Below are 17,362 nucleotides of genomic sequence, written 5' to 3' on the forward strand. Positions count from 1 at the left end.
CATAACGGCCGGATCTGGTCCTCACAGGGAGCTTGCAACTTCAGCAAGCTAAGGGTCCACAAGCCCATACCAGCCTCAGCTGTGCTGAAGCACAGGAAAAAAAGCCAAGTTTAAAATGGCTAAGTAGCTGTGGGAACATTCTCTTTGCCTCCACCTTAAAAGCCCAGAAAGGAGCAGAATCCAGATGCTGTAAGTGGTGGGTCTGGATGCCATAACTGGCAGGTTTGGTCATCACCAGGAGCTTTTGATCTCAGCAAGCCCAGGGTCTGCAAGACCACGCCAACCCTGGTCACAATGGGACCCAGAAAAAAAAGCCATAGTTTAAAATGGCAGAATAACAGCTGGGATTCTCTTCCCCCTCCCCCTTCACCATAAAAGCCCAGACCAGAAGAGGGGTTGGCTTACAGTGATCGTACAAACTCAGCTAGCCTAGGATCCATAAGCCCATAATAGCCCACAACTACTCTGTGGTGTTGGGGCACAGAAAATAAGCCATATTTTTGTTTCTAATTGAAAAAATATTTTATTTTTTTAAATTTATCTTGTTTGGTTTTTTATTTTTATTTTTTAATTTTTTAAAAGATTTTATTTATTCATGAGAGACACACACACAGAGAGACAGAGTGACACAGGAAGAGGGAGAAGCAGGCTCCATGCAGGGAGCCCGATGTGGGACTCAATCCTGGGACCCCAGGATCATGCCCTGTGCCAAAGGCAGGCGCCAAACCGCTGAGCCACCCAGGGACCCCCCTGGTTTTTTGTTTTGTTTTGTTTTGTTTTTCTTCTTTTCCTCTTCTTTTAAAAAATGTTTTTTCTTTATTTTTTCTTCTTTCTATAAAAAAACCCCACAGCTTAAAAGAGAAACTAACATATACAGCCACAGCTCCAGCCAGCCAGCAATAGTCACCAAACACACAGAGTCTACAGAGGGGACAACATACACAAGACCACTCCTTCAATTTTAGGAGAAGTAGCCTTTCTGCCTAATCCATATAAATACCAAAAGTCAAGCAATATGCTCCAAAAGAGAGAAAAAAGATAAAAACCTCAGAAAAAGAATGAAATGAAACCGAGATAAACAATATGCCTGATAAAGAATTTAAAGTAATGATCATAAAGATAATCAGTGGACTGGAGAAAAGAGTGGAAGAATTCAGTAAGCCCTTCAATAAAGGTTTAGAAAATACTAATAAGAACTAGTCAGAGTTTAAGAATACAGTAACTGAAATAAAAAAAAAAACCACTAGAATCAATAGATTAGAGCAACCTAGAAGACAGTGTAATGGAAAGCACACAAACTGAGCAGAAAAAGAGAAAAGAATTTTTTTTTAAAATATTTTATTTATTTACCTGAGAAAGAGAGCACAAGCAGGGAGGAGGATCAGAGGGAGAAGCAGACTTTCTGCTGAGCAGGGAGCCTGACATGGGGCTCAATCCCGGGACCCTGGGGTAATGACCTGAGCCAAAGGCAGATGCTTAACCACCTGAGCCCCCAGGTGCCCCAAGAAAATAATTTTTTTAATTTAATTTTTTTAATGAAGCCAGATTAAGAGATCTCTTGGACAACATCAAGCAAACATGTTATAGGGGTCCCAAAAGAAGAGAGAGAGAGAAAGGTGTAGAAAACTTATTTGAAGAAATAACTGAAAACTTCCCTAACCTAGAGAAAGAAACAGATATCCACACCCAAGAAACACAGAATTCCAAACAATATGAACCCAATGAGGTCCACACCACGGCACACAATAATTAAACTGTGAAAAGTTAAAGAGAATTTTAAAAGCAGCAAGAGAGAAATAAAAAGTTACCTACAAGGGAAAACCTATAAGAAACCTATAAGGCTATCAGCTGATTTCTCAGCAGATACTTTGCAGGGGTAAAGGGAGCATATGATATATTTAAAGTGCTTTAAAGGAAAAAAAAAAAACCCTGCAACCAAGAATACTTTACTGGCAAGGTTATCATTCAGATTTGAAGGTGAGATAAAGTTTCCCAGACAAATGAAAGATAAAGGAATTTATTACCACTAAACCAGTCTCACAAGAAATGTAAAAAGGACTTCTTTAAGTAGAAAATAAATAGTTATAATTAGACATAAAAATTAAGATGTAAAATATGACAACATATACTTTAAGTGTGGAGAAGGGAGTAAAAAGGGAAGAGAAGGGTAAAAAGGCACTACAGGAGCTCTTCTTCATAAGGCCACTACTTTCAAAAGCACAAGGCATAGCTGACTTTCCTAACACAGAGAAACAAACACAGAGTTAGGCAAAATGAGAAGACCCAGGAATACGTGCTGAATGAAAGAAAAGGACAAAATCATAGCAAGAGAGCTAAACAAAACAGAGATAAATAAAATGCCTCATAGAGAATTTAAAGTAATTGTCATAAAGATTCTCACTAGGCTTGAGAAAAGAGTGGAGGACTTCAGTGAGACTCTCAACAAAGAGAAAACAAAAAAGAACCAATCATAGATGAAGAACTTAATAACTGAAATTAAAAATACACTAGATAGAATAATGGTAGACTAGAGGAAGCAGAACAAATCAGTGACCTAGACGACAGAGTAATGGAAAGTAATCAAGCTGAATAGTAGAGAGAGAAAAAAAGAATAAAACATGAAAATAGGTTAAGGGAACTCAGTGACACCATCAAACATAATACTACTCACATTAGAGGGATCCCAGAAGGAAAAGAGAGAAAAGGAGGCAGAAAATTTATTTGAAGAAATAATAGCTAAAAACTTCCCAAATCTAGGGAAGAAAATAGAAATCTAGATCCAGGAGGCACAGAGAGCCACCAACAAAACCAACCCAAGGAGGTCCACATCAAGACACATAGTAATTAAAATGGTAAAAAATAAAGATGAAAACAGAATTTTGAAAACAGCAAGAGAAAAGAAAACAGTTACATACAGGCTATTAGCCAATTTTTCAGCAGAAACTTTGTAGGCCAGAAGATAGTGGAATGATATATTCAAAATGCTGAAAGAAAAAAAAGACCTGCAGCCAAGAATACTCTGTTCAGCAAGGCTATCATTCAGACTAAAAGGAGAGATAGTTTCCCAAACAAAAGTTAAAGGAAATAATGACGGCTAAACCAGCACTAGAAGAAATGTCAAAGGGGACTGTATGACTAGAAAGGAAAGACCGTAAGAGTAAGAAAAGTAGGAAGCACAAAAGTAGTAAAAATAAGTATATCTATAAAAATCAGCCAAGGGATTCACATAATAAAAAGATGCAAAGTATGACACCATGTACTCAAAATGTAGGAGGTGGGGAAGAGTAAAGGATGCGTTCAAACTTAGGTGACCATCAGCTCAATATAGAATGTTATATGCACTCTTTACAAGATGTTGTAGACAAACCTAATGGTAACCACAAATGAAAAACCAGTAATAGATACATAAAAAATAAAGACAAAGGAATCCAAGAATATTACTAAAGAAAGCCAACAAACCCTGAGTGAAGACAGCAGAAAAGGAGCAGAGAAAAACTACAAAATGATCATAAAACAAAGTAACAAAAAATGGCACTAAGTACACACCTGTCAATAATTAGTTTGAATGTGAATGGACTAAATGTTCCAGTCAAAAGACAGGATGACAGAATGGATAAAAAAAGCAAGACTATCTATGTGCTGCATACAAGAGACTCATTTCAGGCCTAAAAAGTTTGTGTAGATTGAAAGTGAAGTGATGGAAAAGCATTTATCATGCAAATGGAAGTAAAAAGAAAGCTGGGGTAGCAATACTAATACTAGACAAAATAGACTTTAAAATGAAGACTATAACAAGAGACAAAGAAGGACACTATACATCATGAAGGGAATAATCCAACAAGAAGATATAATAATTGAAAATATTTATGCACCAAACATGGAAGCACCCCAAAGACATAAAGCAGCTAATAACAAACATAAAGGAAGTAATTGATAGTAATACAGTAATAGTAAGGGACTTTAACATTTCACTTACATAAATGGATAGATAATCCAAACAGAAAATGAACAAGGAAATAGTGGCTTTGAATGACACGTTGGACCAAATGGATCTAACAGATATATTCAGAACATTCCATCCTAAAACAGAACACAAATTATTTTAAGTGCACATGGAACAGTCTCCAGAATAGATCACATGTTAGGCCACATAACAAGTGTGGCCTAACAAATTCAGAATATTGAAGTCATACCATGCATCTTTTCTGACCACAATGCTATGAAACTAGGAATCAACTACAAGAAAAATCTGGAAAGAACACAAATACATGGAGGTATTTATGGGAGGAGGAGCAGGCTTCATGCAGGGAGCCCAATGCAGGACTCGATCCTGGGACTCTAGGATTACACCCTGAGCCAAAGGCAGATGCTCAACCACTGAGCCACTCAGGCGTCCCTCAAAGAGGAAATTAAAAAAAATACATAAAGACAAATGAAAATGAAAACACAACAGTCCAAAATCTTTGGGATGCAGAAAATGCTGTTCTAAGAGGGAAGTGTATAGCAATACAGGCCTACATAAAGAAGAAAAATCTCAAATTAACAACCTAACCTTACACCAAAAGGAGCTAGAAAAAGAACAAACAAAACCCCAAACCAGCAGAAGGAAGGAAATAATAAACATTAAAGCAGAAATAAACAAAATAGAAACTGACAAAAACAATAGAACAAATCAATGAAACCAGGAGCTGGTTCTTTGAAAAGATTTAAAAAAAAAAATCTGATAAACCTTTAGCCAGACTAAAAAAAAAAAAAAAAAGTGAGACTCAAATAAACAAAAGCAGAAATAAAAATAAAAAAGAAGAAATAACAACCAACAACACAGAAATACAACAGATAATAAGAGAATATTATGAAGAAGTATACACCAACAAATTGGACAACCTAAAAGAAATGGATAAATTCCTAGAAACATATAAACATCTTCCCAAAACTGAATCAGGAAGAAATAGAAAACTGAACAGACTGACTACCAACAATGAAATTGAATGTATAATCAAAAAAACTCCTAACAAACCAAAGTCCAGCATCATATGGCTTCACAAGTGAATTCTATGAAACAGTTAAAGAAGAGTTAATATCTATTCTTCTCAACTATTCCAAAAAATAGAAGAGGAAGGAAAGCTTCCATATTTATTCTATGAGACCAGCATTACCCTGATACCAAAACCAGATAAAGAAACTATTAAAAAAGAGAACTACAGGCCAATATCTCTGATTAACATAGATGCAAAATTATTAGGAAACTGAATCCAACAATACATTAAAAATTCATTCATCAGGGACACCTGAGTGGCTCAGCAGTTGAGCATCTGTCTTTGGGTCAGGACGTGATCCAGGCCTGGGGATGGAGTCCCACATTGGGCTCCCTGAGAGAAGCCTGCTTCTCCCTCTAGGTCTCTGCCTCTCTCTGTGTGTCTCTCATGAATAAATAAATAAATAAAATCTTTTAAAAAATCGTTCACCATGATCAAGTGAGATTTCTTCTAGGGATGCATGGATGGCTCAATATTCACAAATCAATCAATATGATACATCTCATCAACAAGAAAAAGGACAAGAACCCTATGATCATTTCAATAGATGCAGAAGCAGCATCTGACAAACTACAACATCCATTCATGGTAAAAAAAAAAAAAAAACTTCAACAAAGTAGGTTTAGAGGGAACGTAGCTCAACATAATAAAGGTCATATATGAAAAACATACAGATAGCATCATATGCAATGGGGAAAAAAACTGAGAGCTATTCCCCTAGGGTCAGGAACAGGAGAAGAATGTCCCCTCTCACTACTGTTATTCAATATAGTACTAAGTCTTAGCCACAGCAATCAGACAACAAAAAGAAATGGAAGGCATCCAAACTGGTAAGGAAGAAGTAAAACTTGCACTATTTACAGATGACATGATACTATATACAGAAAACCTGAAAGACTACTGAAAAACTACTAGAACTGATAAGTGAATTCAGTAAGGTTTCAGGATACAGAATCAATATACAGAAATCCACTGCATTTCTATATACTGATAATGAAGTACCAGAAGGAGAAATTAAGAAAACAGTCCCATTTACAATTGCACCAAAAATAATAAAATCCCTATGAATAAACTTAACTAAGGAGGTTAAAGAGATGTACTCTGAAAACTATAAAGCATTAATGTAAGACATTGAAGATGACACAAACAAATGGAAAGATATTCCATTTCATGGACTGGAAGGACAAACATTGTTAAAATGTCTAATACTACCCAAAGCAATCTACAAATTTAATGCAAATCCCCTCAAACTACCAACAGCATTTTTTCCACAAAACTAGAACAAATAATCATAAAACTTGTATGAAACCACAAAAGGCCCCAAATAGTAAACAGTAATCCTGAAAAAGAACAGAACTGGAGATATCACAATCCCATATTTTAAGATATACTACAAAGCTATAGTAATCAAAAACAGTATGGTACTACCACAAAACAGACACATTGATCAACAGAACAGAATAGAGAGCCCCAAAATAAACCCACAATTATATGGCCAATTAATCTTCAACAAAAGGGGCAAGAGTATGCAATGGGAAAGACAGTCTCTTCAACAAATTATGTTGGGAAAACTGGACCATTTTTTTAAACCATACAAAAAATAAACTCAAAGGGATTAAGGACCTAAATATGAGACCTGAAACCATAACTATCATAGAAGAGAGGACAGTCGTTAATTTCTCTGACACTGGCCATAGCAAGATTTTTCCAGATTTGTCTCCTGAGGCCAGGGAAACAAAGGAAAGATAAACTACTGGAACTATCTCAAAATAAAAAGCCTCGGCGCAGCAAAGGAAACAATCAACAAAACTAAAAGACAACCTACTGAAGATATTTGTAAATGGCATATCCAATAAAGGGCTAGTATCCAAAAATATAAAGAACGTATATAACTGAAAACCAAAAAATAAATGATCCAATTAAAAAATAAACAAGAGACATGAACAGACATTTCTCCAAAGAAGACACTGATGGCCAACATAGGAAAAGGTGTGCAACATCACTAATCATTGAGGAAATGCAAACCAAAACCACAATCACCTTATACCTGTGGAATGGCTTAAATCACACAAGACAAGAAATAACAAGTATTGTCGAAGATATAGGAACAAAGGAACCTTTGTGCACTGTTGGGAATGCAAACTGGTACAGTCACTGTGGAAGACTGTAGGGAGGTTCCTCTAAAAATTAAATGAGAATTATCACACAATCCAGTTACTCCACTACTAGGTATTTACCCAAAGAATATGAAAATACTAATTTGAAAAGATACATGCACCCCTTTGTTTACCACAGAATTATGTACAATAGCCAAATTATGGAAGCAACCAATTTTCCATTGCTAGACAAATGGATAAAGAAGAGGTAGCATATATATATTACTCATCCATAAAAAAGAATGAAATCTTGCCATTTGCAACAACATGGATAGATCCTGAGGGTACAATTAAGTGAAATAAATCAGTCAGAGAAAGACAGATACCACATGATTTCACTCATATGCAGAATTTAAGAAAGAAAACAAAAGAAAAAAGAAAAAAAGAGACAAACCAAAAAACAGACTCTTAACTATAGAGAACAAGCTGATGGTTACCAGAGGGGAGGTGAAGGTGGGGTGAAACAAGTAAAGGTGATTAAAGAGTGCACTTGTCATGATGAGCAGCCCTGAGTAACATAGAGAATCGCTGGAAGACTATATTGTACACCTGAAACCAATATAACATTGTATGTTAACTACACTAGAATTAAAATAAATTTAAAATTAAATATAAAAAATAAAGAATAAAAACAGCATGCATAGTAGAAAAACAAAGATCCATCTATAAGGACTATTACACAGCCATAAAAAGGATGACATCATGCCACTTGAGACAACATGGATGGACCTATAGCATATTATTCTAAGTGAAATAAGACTAAGAAAAACAAATACTGCATGCCTGGGTGGCTCAGCAGTTGAGTATCTGCCTTCAACTCAGAGCGCGTTCCCTGATCCAGGGATCTAGTTCCCCATCAGGCTTCCTGCAGGGAGCCTGCTCCTCTCTCTGCCTATGTCTCTGCCTCTCTCCCTGTGGCTCTCATGAATAAATAAAATCTTTTTTAAAAAAAAAAAAAAAAAAGAGGGATCCCTGGGTGGCGCAGCGGTTTGGCCCCTGCCTTTGGCCCAGGGCACGATCCTGGAGACCCGGGATCGAATCCCACGTCGGGCTCCCAGTGCATGGAGCCTGCTTCTCCCTCTGCCTGTGTCTCTGCCTCTCTCTTTCTCTCTCTGTGACTATCATAAATAAATAAAAAAAAATTAAAAAAAATAAAAATAAAAAAAAATAAAAAAAAAAGAAAGACAAATACCATATGATTCCACTCATAAGTGGGATCTTTAAAAAAAAACAATAAGTGAAAAAACAAAAAGCAGAATCAGATATATAAATACAGAGAACACACTGATGGTTGCCAGAAGGGGAGGGTCATAGAGGGTTGTGCAAAATGGGTTAAGAGGAAAGGAAGATAAAAGCTTCCAGTTATGGAATAAGTAAGTCATAGGAATAAAAAGGACAGCCTAAGGAATACAGTCAATGGTACTGTAAATAGCAATGTAAAAATATGATAGATGGTAGCTACACTTGTGATGAACATAGCATAATGTATAGACTTGTCAAATCACTAAGTTGTATACCTGAGCTAATGTAACATTTTGTGTAAACTATACTAAAACAATTTTTTAAAGTTTAATATCTGGGCAGCCCCAGTGGTGCAGCGGTTTAGCGCCCCCTGCAGCCCAGGGCCTGATCCTGGAGACCCGGATAGAGTCCCATGTCAGGCTCCCTGCATGGAGCCTGCTTCTCCCTCTGCCTGTGTCTCTGCCTCTCTCTCTCTCTGTATCTCTATGAATAAATAAATAAAATCTTTAAAAAAATAAAGTTTAATATCTTAAGAAAAAGAGGCAAAGCCCCAAAGATTATCTATTGAATGCTACCCTTCATGTTAGAGAAAAGGGTATATAAGAAAATGTATAAGAAAAAATACAGGTATCCAACTTATTTGTATAAAAGAAATAGTCTTTTTTAAAAAAGAGTCTATTCCGCTATAACACAATATATTCATCCCTAAAAACCTCCACACTGTGCAAAATTTCGCAATAAAACCAGAAGCTTTATGGGGAACACAGGGCACAACACTCAAAAAACTTCTATCACACACACACACACGCACACACACACACACACACAGTGAGATAGAAACTTCATTTTTGAAAAAAAAAAGCAGTAATGAAATTTTACACATTAGTTAGGAAATATAATACAATAAACATGTCACTTTACCTACAAAAAGCCCTGAAGTTTGCCTGTGGATTGGGGATCAGGAGGGCTGTAGCTTGTGAACTGGTGCAAAGGGGTGGAAGGCTGTAGCCCCAGGTGTGGATGAGTGTGGCTTCTAAGACACGGGGTAAACCAGGGGAAACTCAGAGATGTCTGAAGTATGTGCATTTTATGTATTCTCGCCCAGCTCAGGTCAGCTGGGTACACATTCTGCATTCACCTAGAATTTCTCATACACAAAACTATCCATAAGCAACATGAAATTCGCATGAAGCTCAAACTGTTCCCTAAGATATATCAATCACATTGGAACAAATTTGCTTTTTCAAAACAAGCATTATTGGAAAACTGACTGTACAGGAAAGACAAATCAGAAACTAGTGAGATTGGATTACCAACAGGGGCTAAGTGGGAACAGGATAGAAAGAATGGGGGATGAGAATGAGGTAGTAGAGTTGAGGGAGCGACAGTTCTCGGAGTATATTTTGGGGGTAGGTTTAACTCTTAGAACTCAGGTAATGTTTTACATACCAGCACCCCCAATAAATAAATAATATCAACCAGAATGTGAGGAGAACCCAAAATGGAAAACAAACAGTACATATAAACCTAACTATATTTCCAATGAGTATCATAATCACACTGAAGGAGGTGGGGAAGAAAATAGCTAAACCTAAGTAACTTTGGAAAGAAGTATTTTTGTTTTGTTTCATTTTAACCACAAATATTTATTGATGGATTGATGAATATAATTTTATATAGAACAATAAGGCACAGCCATGGATTCAAACAGTGTTCAAACACCAAAAGAGGCAAAAGCCATAAACTTAGGAACTTTAAATATTCAAGTCAAAGAGCCTCTGAGGTACTGAACAGGTAAGTATCAGACAATTCTTCCCTTTTGTATGATTCCTGTATTACATCACTTGATCACAAAGCCAGAATAATACTTCTACAAAATTCCTCATTCATTTATACTTCAACCTCCCACCTGGCTGCTCCTCTGTTCCCCATTCTTCTCCCTTTCCGTTGTAGTGATGTTCTTTAGCCATTCCCTTCCTAAGGAATTGTGTGCACATCTTCCTTCCACAGCAAGGATGCAAACAAGCAAGCAATGAGTCAGGGAAAGTTAGCCACAGGCAGATACATGAATGAAGACTTGGACATTAGGATGGCAACTGCCTGATTCAATGAAGCCTTTAAACTAAGCTTACTTGGGCAAATAAGCTGCTCTGGCTTGCTGAAAGGTCTATAACGCCACATCATATTGGGTCACCAACGCCAGATCCCAGGTTTCTAAGAGATTAACAGTAATTTACATAAGGAGGTAGTCAATGTAACCAAGGCAGCTAATGTGACAATACAGTCAATGCTTTGGACCCCCACTGGGGGTGGACTATGGCTTCCAGCATAATCATGTGCCAAGTGCAAAAACCTTCAGGATACTAAGGATTATCTTTAACTCTCTTGGATAGATAAATTACGCACTTCTGTAACTCTAACCTACTTGGAAATGTGAAGTGAAAAACATCCCAGGACATGCAACACTGAGGCATAAATCATGTAGCAGGGATGGGAATACAGGGGGTTTTTAGGGTGCCCTTCCTGCCTCCTTGTTCAAAAACCCATGAGAAGGTCGCCAAACATACTGTCAGAGCAGCCATTGTGGTGGTGACCATGCCCCAGCGCTGAGGAAACCTGCAGGCATATGGTCATTTTCTGAAGAACAGGAGTAGCCATATAGGTAGTCTATGTATGGAGAATCAGAGGCCAGACATTGAGTGACCTGGGAAAGCCACCTAGAAGTTTGGCTTGACACTTTTCCCCCTTTAAGAAGAATAGCTCCATCCAGTAGCCCTTTGATGACAGAACAGAGTGCAGGGGACCAAGAGATGGTCATATTCTCTGAAAGAAGTGCTGATTCCCAAAAAGCTCCTAGGGATACAACATCCCAGAGGCTCATTTACAAGCAAAGGTAGATAAAAATTGCCAGACCACAGAACCATCTTGTCAAGTCAGATATGTATTTAACAGGTATAGCTTGGGGTGCCAAGTAAAACAGGGAACTCTGAGGTATAATAAAAAACAGGAAGACTGAAAGATCAAGTGAATGGTATGTTGTGTGACAGAGAAGCAAAGGCCATATGAAAAAGGTTGCAGGAGCATGCTGAGACCTAGCTGAAGGGAAGGTAGCACAGCCATAGTCTATACCTAGGAAAAGCTTGCTTGGCTGTTTCTTAGCAAGAGTCCATCCTTCACTTTCTCAGACAGGATGGACATTCAGCATTCAGCAGCATAACTTGGGGAGATATTTATAAATGAGGAACAGGTGAATGGATACTGAAGAAAAATAAGCTGGGTGTGCCATTCTGTAATGTTCTGTTTACACCAAAGGCAGGTTTGTGTTAACAGAACACACGTAGGGTTGTCCTGCAACAGCAGTGGTATCTTGGCAGAAAGAGAATGTAGGATAGAGATGGGGCTCATAGATAGGAGGACTTTCCAGTTCCAGTTTTTAAATACTAGAGAGCAAGGAACAGTTTGGTCTCATCATTTTAGTCAAGAAAATGGATGCTCGCTTTCTATTATATGCCCACCTTCTCCATAACAAATTTTGCTAAAGATATGGCACCAACCCCATCCTGATTAGCCTCTTGGATGGTCCTGTGATGCTGCTCGGTTCCTCATCTGGGATATGCACTTCAACCATCATGCATAGTACCTGGAACAGCTCATTGTGGGAGATCCTGTCATCTTTATCCAAATCATATAGCCAAAAAAGCAAAGTATGGTTTGTTGCTTCAGCTGTTGAGTGTTTCTGGTTCATTCTTATCTTTGCTCTTTCCACCATATTCAGTGGGTTGGAATTGAGCCAAAGTTTTTATGAATCCATGGAAGTTTACCTGGTCTTCTCCCTCTGGAAAGAAGGCACTAATGAACCAGCCCCCAGTGGGCTGATGACAAGTTCTGGAATTAGCTGGAAATAATCCCAGCTGAGGGCCCCATTCTTGCCTTTGTCCAGGCTGGTGAACTGGCAGTAGAGGTAGGTGATCCGACTGTGAGAAAAGTTGGTCTCCTTGATCTCCTCTAGTTCTTCCCTCTATAGTAATGTGGATGCCCAAGGCCCCATCCCCAAGTGGGAGCTCCTTTAGGAGCAGCTGCACCTGAAGCAACAGTGGAAAGCTAAAGATAAAAGGAACTGTACACAAATATTGTACTCTTGTTGGTAAATTTGTTCTTCCCAAGAGAATGAACTAGAAATTCTGAAACTACTTTATATGGATGACAGGACTGAGGAAGTATGTTGTGGATAATGATAATCTCAGTTTGTCACTGCTAGAGAAAGGAGTTACAAATAAGGAAAGGAGGTAGGCTAGAATGAATCCTTTGGATTACATTGAAAATATCAGTATAAATTCATTCATATATTTTCAAACACGCAGAGAGTTGTATACATGTAAATGCAGATGGATAGGCATAAAATAAATGCATATATGTGCATGTATAAGCATACAAACATATTTCTTAGTTCTGTCATCTGAGAGGACCTTAGAAGCAATGATACTCTGGTAGCATTGAGCACATCTACTGCCCAGATCTTCTTTCTAAATACCATTCTCTAAAAAGATAAACCAGGAATCCTTGGAGAAATTACTTATTTGAGGGCTAGGCCAGGGGAAATGTAAGATAAACCTAGAATATCTTAAGATGCTGAAAAATGAGAAGGTGCTCAAAAAATAATAGGAGGCATGTCAAAAGGGCACAGAAGCCAACTTGGAGGAGCTTCCAATGGCTAAATCTGAGACACTTTGAGCAATAAAATAATGATAGTAATGGATTATAACTTAGTTATATCCCTGAGTGTATACTGATATAAGTAAATTGAGATAAATATATGCATGGGGGCGAGGTAGCTCTTCCTTTTACAGAAAAATTCTAATTAACAAATGTAGAAGTATCAATATAAATTTTTAAAATCACCATCAGCCAAATAGAACAGTAATAATTTTTACAGGTAATAATCATCAATGAATGCTAAAATTAGTTGGGTGAAATTATGTGGATAAATAGGATGTGTGCAGCACCTCAAAGTTTCTCCCCACAAAATACTTGTTGATTACAAACAGAACATAGTAACTTTAGCTATAGAAAGCTGACAGCCACCATCTTAACCAAGTGATCAAAATCAGTATCAGCAGTTAATAGAACACAGCTGTATATGAACCTCTTGCTATAATGCAGGAAGATGACACTTCTGTGGGATTCTTGACAAAAATGTGTAACCTCAATCTAATCATAAGAAAATGTCAGACAACCCTAAGTTAGGAACATTCTAGAAAATAATTGGCCAGTGCTCTCCAAAAGTGTCAAGGTCATTAAAGCAACAGTTGAGGGTTTACCACAAACTGAAGGACATTAAGGAGATTTGACAACTAAATGCAATGTGGGCCCCTGGGTTAGATCCTGGACTGGAAAAGGGACATTAGTGGGAAAACTGGTAAAAGCCAAATAAGGTTAATAAATTGGTAAATAATATTTATCAATGTTAATTTTCTGCTTTCAATAAATGTACGTAGTCACATAAGATGTTAACATTAGGAAAAACTGGGGAAAGAGTATATGGGAATCCTCTCTATTATTTTTGCAACTTCTGTGTAAGTATTATTTCAAAATAGAAAGTTATACACACACACACATACACACACACACACACACACACAGCCATAAATATTCCACAGTTCCTGGATTGGGACTTGTACCCCAGTGCCTATGATAAATATATGGTTTCTGGAGGAAGTAAATTCAACCAAGACATGCTTAGTTCATAATTTCTTTTCTTTAAATAGCAAAATTCAGAAGACCACAGAGAATCTAATCTAAGATAATTAGAAGTATATGACACTTTGGGGCCTCTAGGGCACCCTCATGGCATAGATTCCCATTTTAGAGTGTGGAGACAGTCTGTCATAGCAGCTCACTCTCATCCTCTGCTGAATGGGATATCCAGCTCATCTGTTCTCATCAGTAAGGTCCATTGGTCCAGGCCCAGATGTGGGCCTCAAATACTAGAGACCTTCATCTGTTCTTCCTCTGTGCAAGCCTAAGGCAGGCATTCCCAATAGATCATAGCACTCTTTCCCACATCGTCCAGATAACCACTCCTGATCAGAGTTGGCACTTGAGCTGAAACATCTATCACTGCATTCATCTTGCCATCAGGTCCATGGGGACCCTTGGAGTGTAAGACCCTGCTTAGATTCTGAGGTCTAGACAGAAAGGCATGGAAATTATCCTTCCTCAAATGTGGTGAGATGTTCCAGCAATTTCACCAAGCATCCCTCTCCAACCTTCATCAGTGATCCAGGGACAGACTATCTAATGGCCTCTGTGGTAGCAGATGGCAAAGCTTGACATGAGATGGGGCCCCTATGGTGAAAGTTGATCAGGTTCCCAAGGAACACAGAGATCTAAATCCTTATCATTAGGATTGCCAGTTAACTCCTTCCACCATATTGTGTGCACGGTTATCCTCTTTGTCAGACTTCACAAAATTAGCCTGGGAAGAATATCAGGGATTCATTATCATTTCATAGCCTGATAGTAGTTTTCTAACTTATCATACTGTGCATCCAGAGATTTTAAAATAACAGTCTGTCAAATAATACTTTTCTTCTTACCAAGAAGGTACATCTAAAGCACAGGGGACATTCTGAAAGCCTTACTGGGAAGTAAATGAAGGCAATCACTCAAACTAGGACCCAGACCTCCTTGATCATAGTCCAAAGGTATCACCAATGACCATGTTCACTCTTCCATTTTCTATCAAGAAGAAGAAGATAGGTCTTCTGAGAAAGCAGCTTCTGAGAAAAACTAACTGGTTTACAGACAAATTACAAGACTAGAAGTTGAGTTCTGAGCCAAGAGAGGGCTTAAAGACTACAGCTAGCAAGAGAGGCATTTCAACAGTATTTGACCTGCCCTGGGATAAAGACCTTTTCATTGCCTCACTCTCTTTCCCATCTCCAGCTCTATCTCCTCTCATCCAGCCTCTCCCCTCCTTCCCTTTCTCCATGAATCCTCACTAGAGATTTCTGATATTCTTTGGCTTACAAGACTGAGACTGAGAAATGCTGACTAAGCCTTTCCTTTGTTGTAAAAGAATTACACATACCACACTGTCCTAGACAGGTTGTGTTTTGCTTTTATAAAACATCTTCATAGTTTTGCAAACTCAGAAATATTCTGTTGTTTTATGGCCTATCTCAAAATGGTTCTGTCCATCCAAATTAAGTCAGTCTCTCTTGCTTCAGTCTAAGTGTCTTCCTTTATCTCCTAAGTTTGCTCCTTTAAATAGATTAAGGAAAATTCTAATGTTGGTATGAGAATCTTTGACCTAAAAGTTCTTCCCTAATCCTAAACCTGCAACTCTTCCATTCTGCCTAGAGAAATAAATGCAAATCCTTAGCTCAACTCTCCAGCCTCTGTACGATCTGGTCCTAACTTACCTTTCCAGATGGATTTTTCACAAATCTTTTGCACAGACCCTAGACCTCAGCCAAACCAAACTACATGTGCTTCTTGGGAAAATATCCTGCACTCTCAAAATAGTCTCTCCACCTAGAATGCCCTCTCTCCTACTGTGGCCTCTTATTTATTCCTTCATTTTGAAAAAAAAAACAGTTAACACAAAAATGAGAGACATAATCTCTGCCATCCAGAGTAATGGAATACTAGAGAAAATCACATGTTATTAAGTATAAGGTGTTAACACCTAACTGGTGTGTGGTGTTAGAATGGGGTTGGGTGTTAGGATTAAACTTCATGGTAAAGGAAGCATCTGAAAAGGCTTTGAAGGATGGGGTAGAATTTTGATTTGTACACTGAGAGGAAAAGGATTATAGACTGAGGAAACCACGAGAGTGAGCTCATATAGGCAGGAGAAAATGAAGTGCATATGCATAAATTCAAATTACTTTGGCTTGGCTACAGTGGTTCAATAGACCAGATACTGAAGGATCTTGAGTGTCAGACTAAAATGTATGAATCTAGTCCACAGACAGGAAATTACTGAAGAGTTCTGAGCACAGAAATAACATGATCCGGAAGAGCAGTGCTTTATGAAGATACCAGGCCATGCGTGGATAGGATTAACTCCCTCAATTTCTACAGGTTCCTTCTTGGTATAGCAGGGAGAGAAGAGCCTGACATTCGTTTCAAAAGTAAGACTGCAGAAGTGGTGATGCCTGCTGCATGCTCCATTTAACTCATCTGTCTGGTCTTGCAAAAGGCAGACAGATCTTGGAAACTGGCTATAAGTAACTTGTGACTTTTCTCATAGCTGCTGTTCTGATACTGTATTTCCCTTGGGACAAATCAGCACAGCACCTAGAATGTGGAACTTCACAGCTACTAATCCCACAAATATGTTTTCCCTCTGTACCCATTTTCAAGAATCACCAGAAGCAGTTTGCTTTTGAGACTACATCAGTTCTCCTGTTTTCTGCCATAAGCTGCGGAGATCATTATCATCTCGACACCCCGCGGACCACCACACTAGTTCCTGTTTTCCTCATGGGCTAAGGAACCAGAAGTAGCAAGTACTTTAGATGGCTCAGACACAAGCAAGTCAGGGGTGAAAGCCTGGTACCACGAACTTCATCAGTCAGGGTTCAGCCAGGAACACAGAATCCATACCAGTTATTTTAACAGAGAGAATCCAATATAGGGAAGGTATCATAAGCCAGACACAGCAAATGGGAAACAGAGGCAACACAGAGATAGTAACTGCAGTAAGGAGCTGACAAACCTAGGGCAGAACCTAATAGAGAGCAGCTGGTGAGAAAGAAATGTTATTTTCAGAGTCATGGCAGAGTCCGGAAGAATGGATGTGCAGCTGACAGACAACAGCCTAACAGGCAACACAACAGCTAATGAAAGCATTAGCCAATGAGTCTGGTTAATATCAAATATTGTGAGAAATAAAGAAAATTCCTTGTTGCAGATCTTAGT

At 38.2% G+C, this 17,362-nt stretch overlaps 1 protein-coding gene and 1 pseudogene across 2 annotated transcripts in view; one reads left to right on the forward strand and one right to left on the reverse strand.

Annotated features, from left to right (window-relative positions):
• NHS (NHS actin remodeling regulator) overlaps positions 1-17,362 on the forward strand; it is a 346,296-nt gene that overhangs the window by 305,213 nt on the left and 23,721 nt on the right. The window lies entirely within an intron of this gene.
• LOC121483225 lies at positions 10,900-12,482 on the reverse strand (annotated as a pseudogene).

Source organism: Vulpes lagopus, chromosome X (genome assembly GCF_018345385.1).
Source record: "Vulpes lagopus strain Blue_001 chromosome X, ASM1834538v1, whole genome shotgun sequence".
Classification (NCBI taxonomy): domain Eukaryota; kingdom Metazoa; phylum Chordata; class Mammalia; order Carnivora; family Canidae; genus Vulpes; species Vulpes lagopus.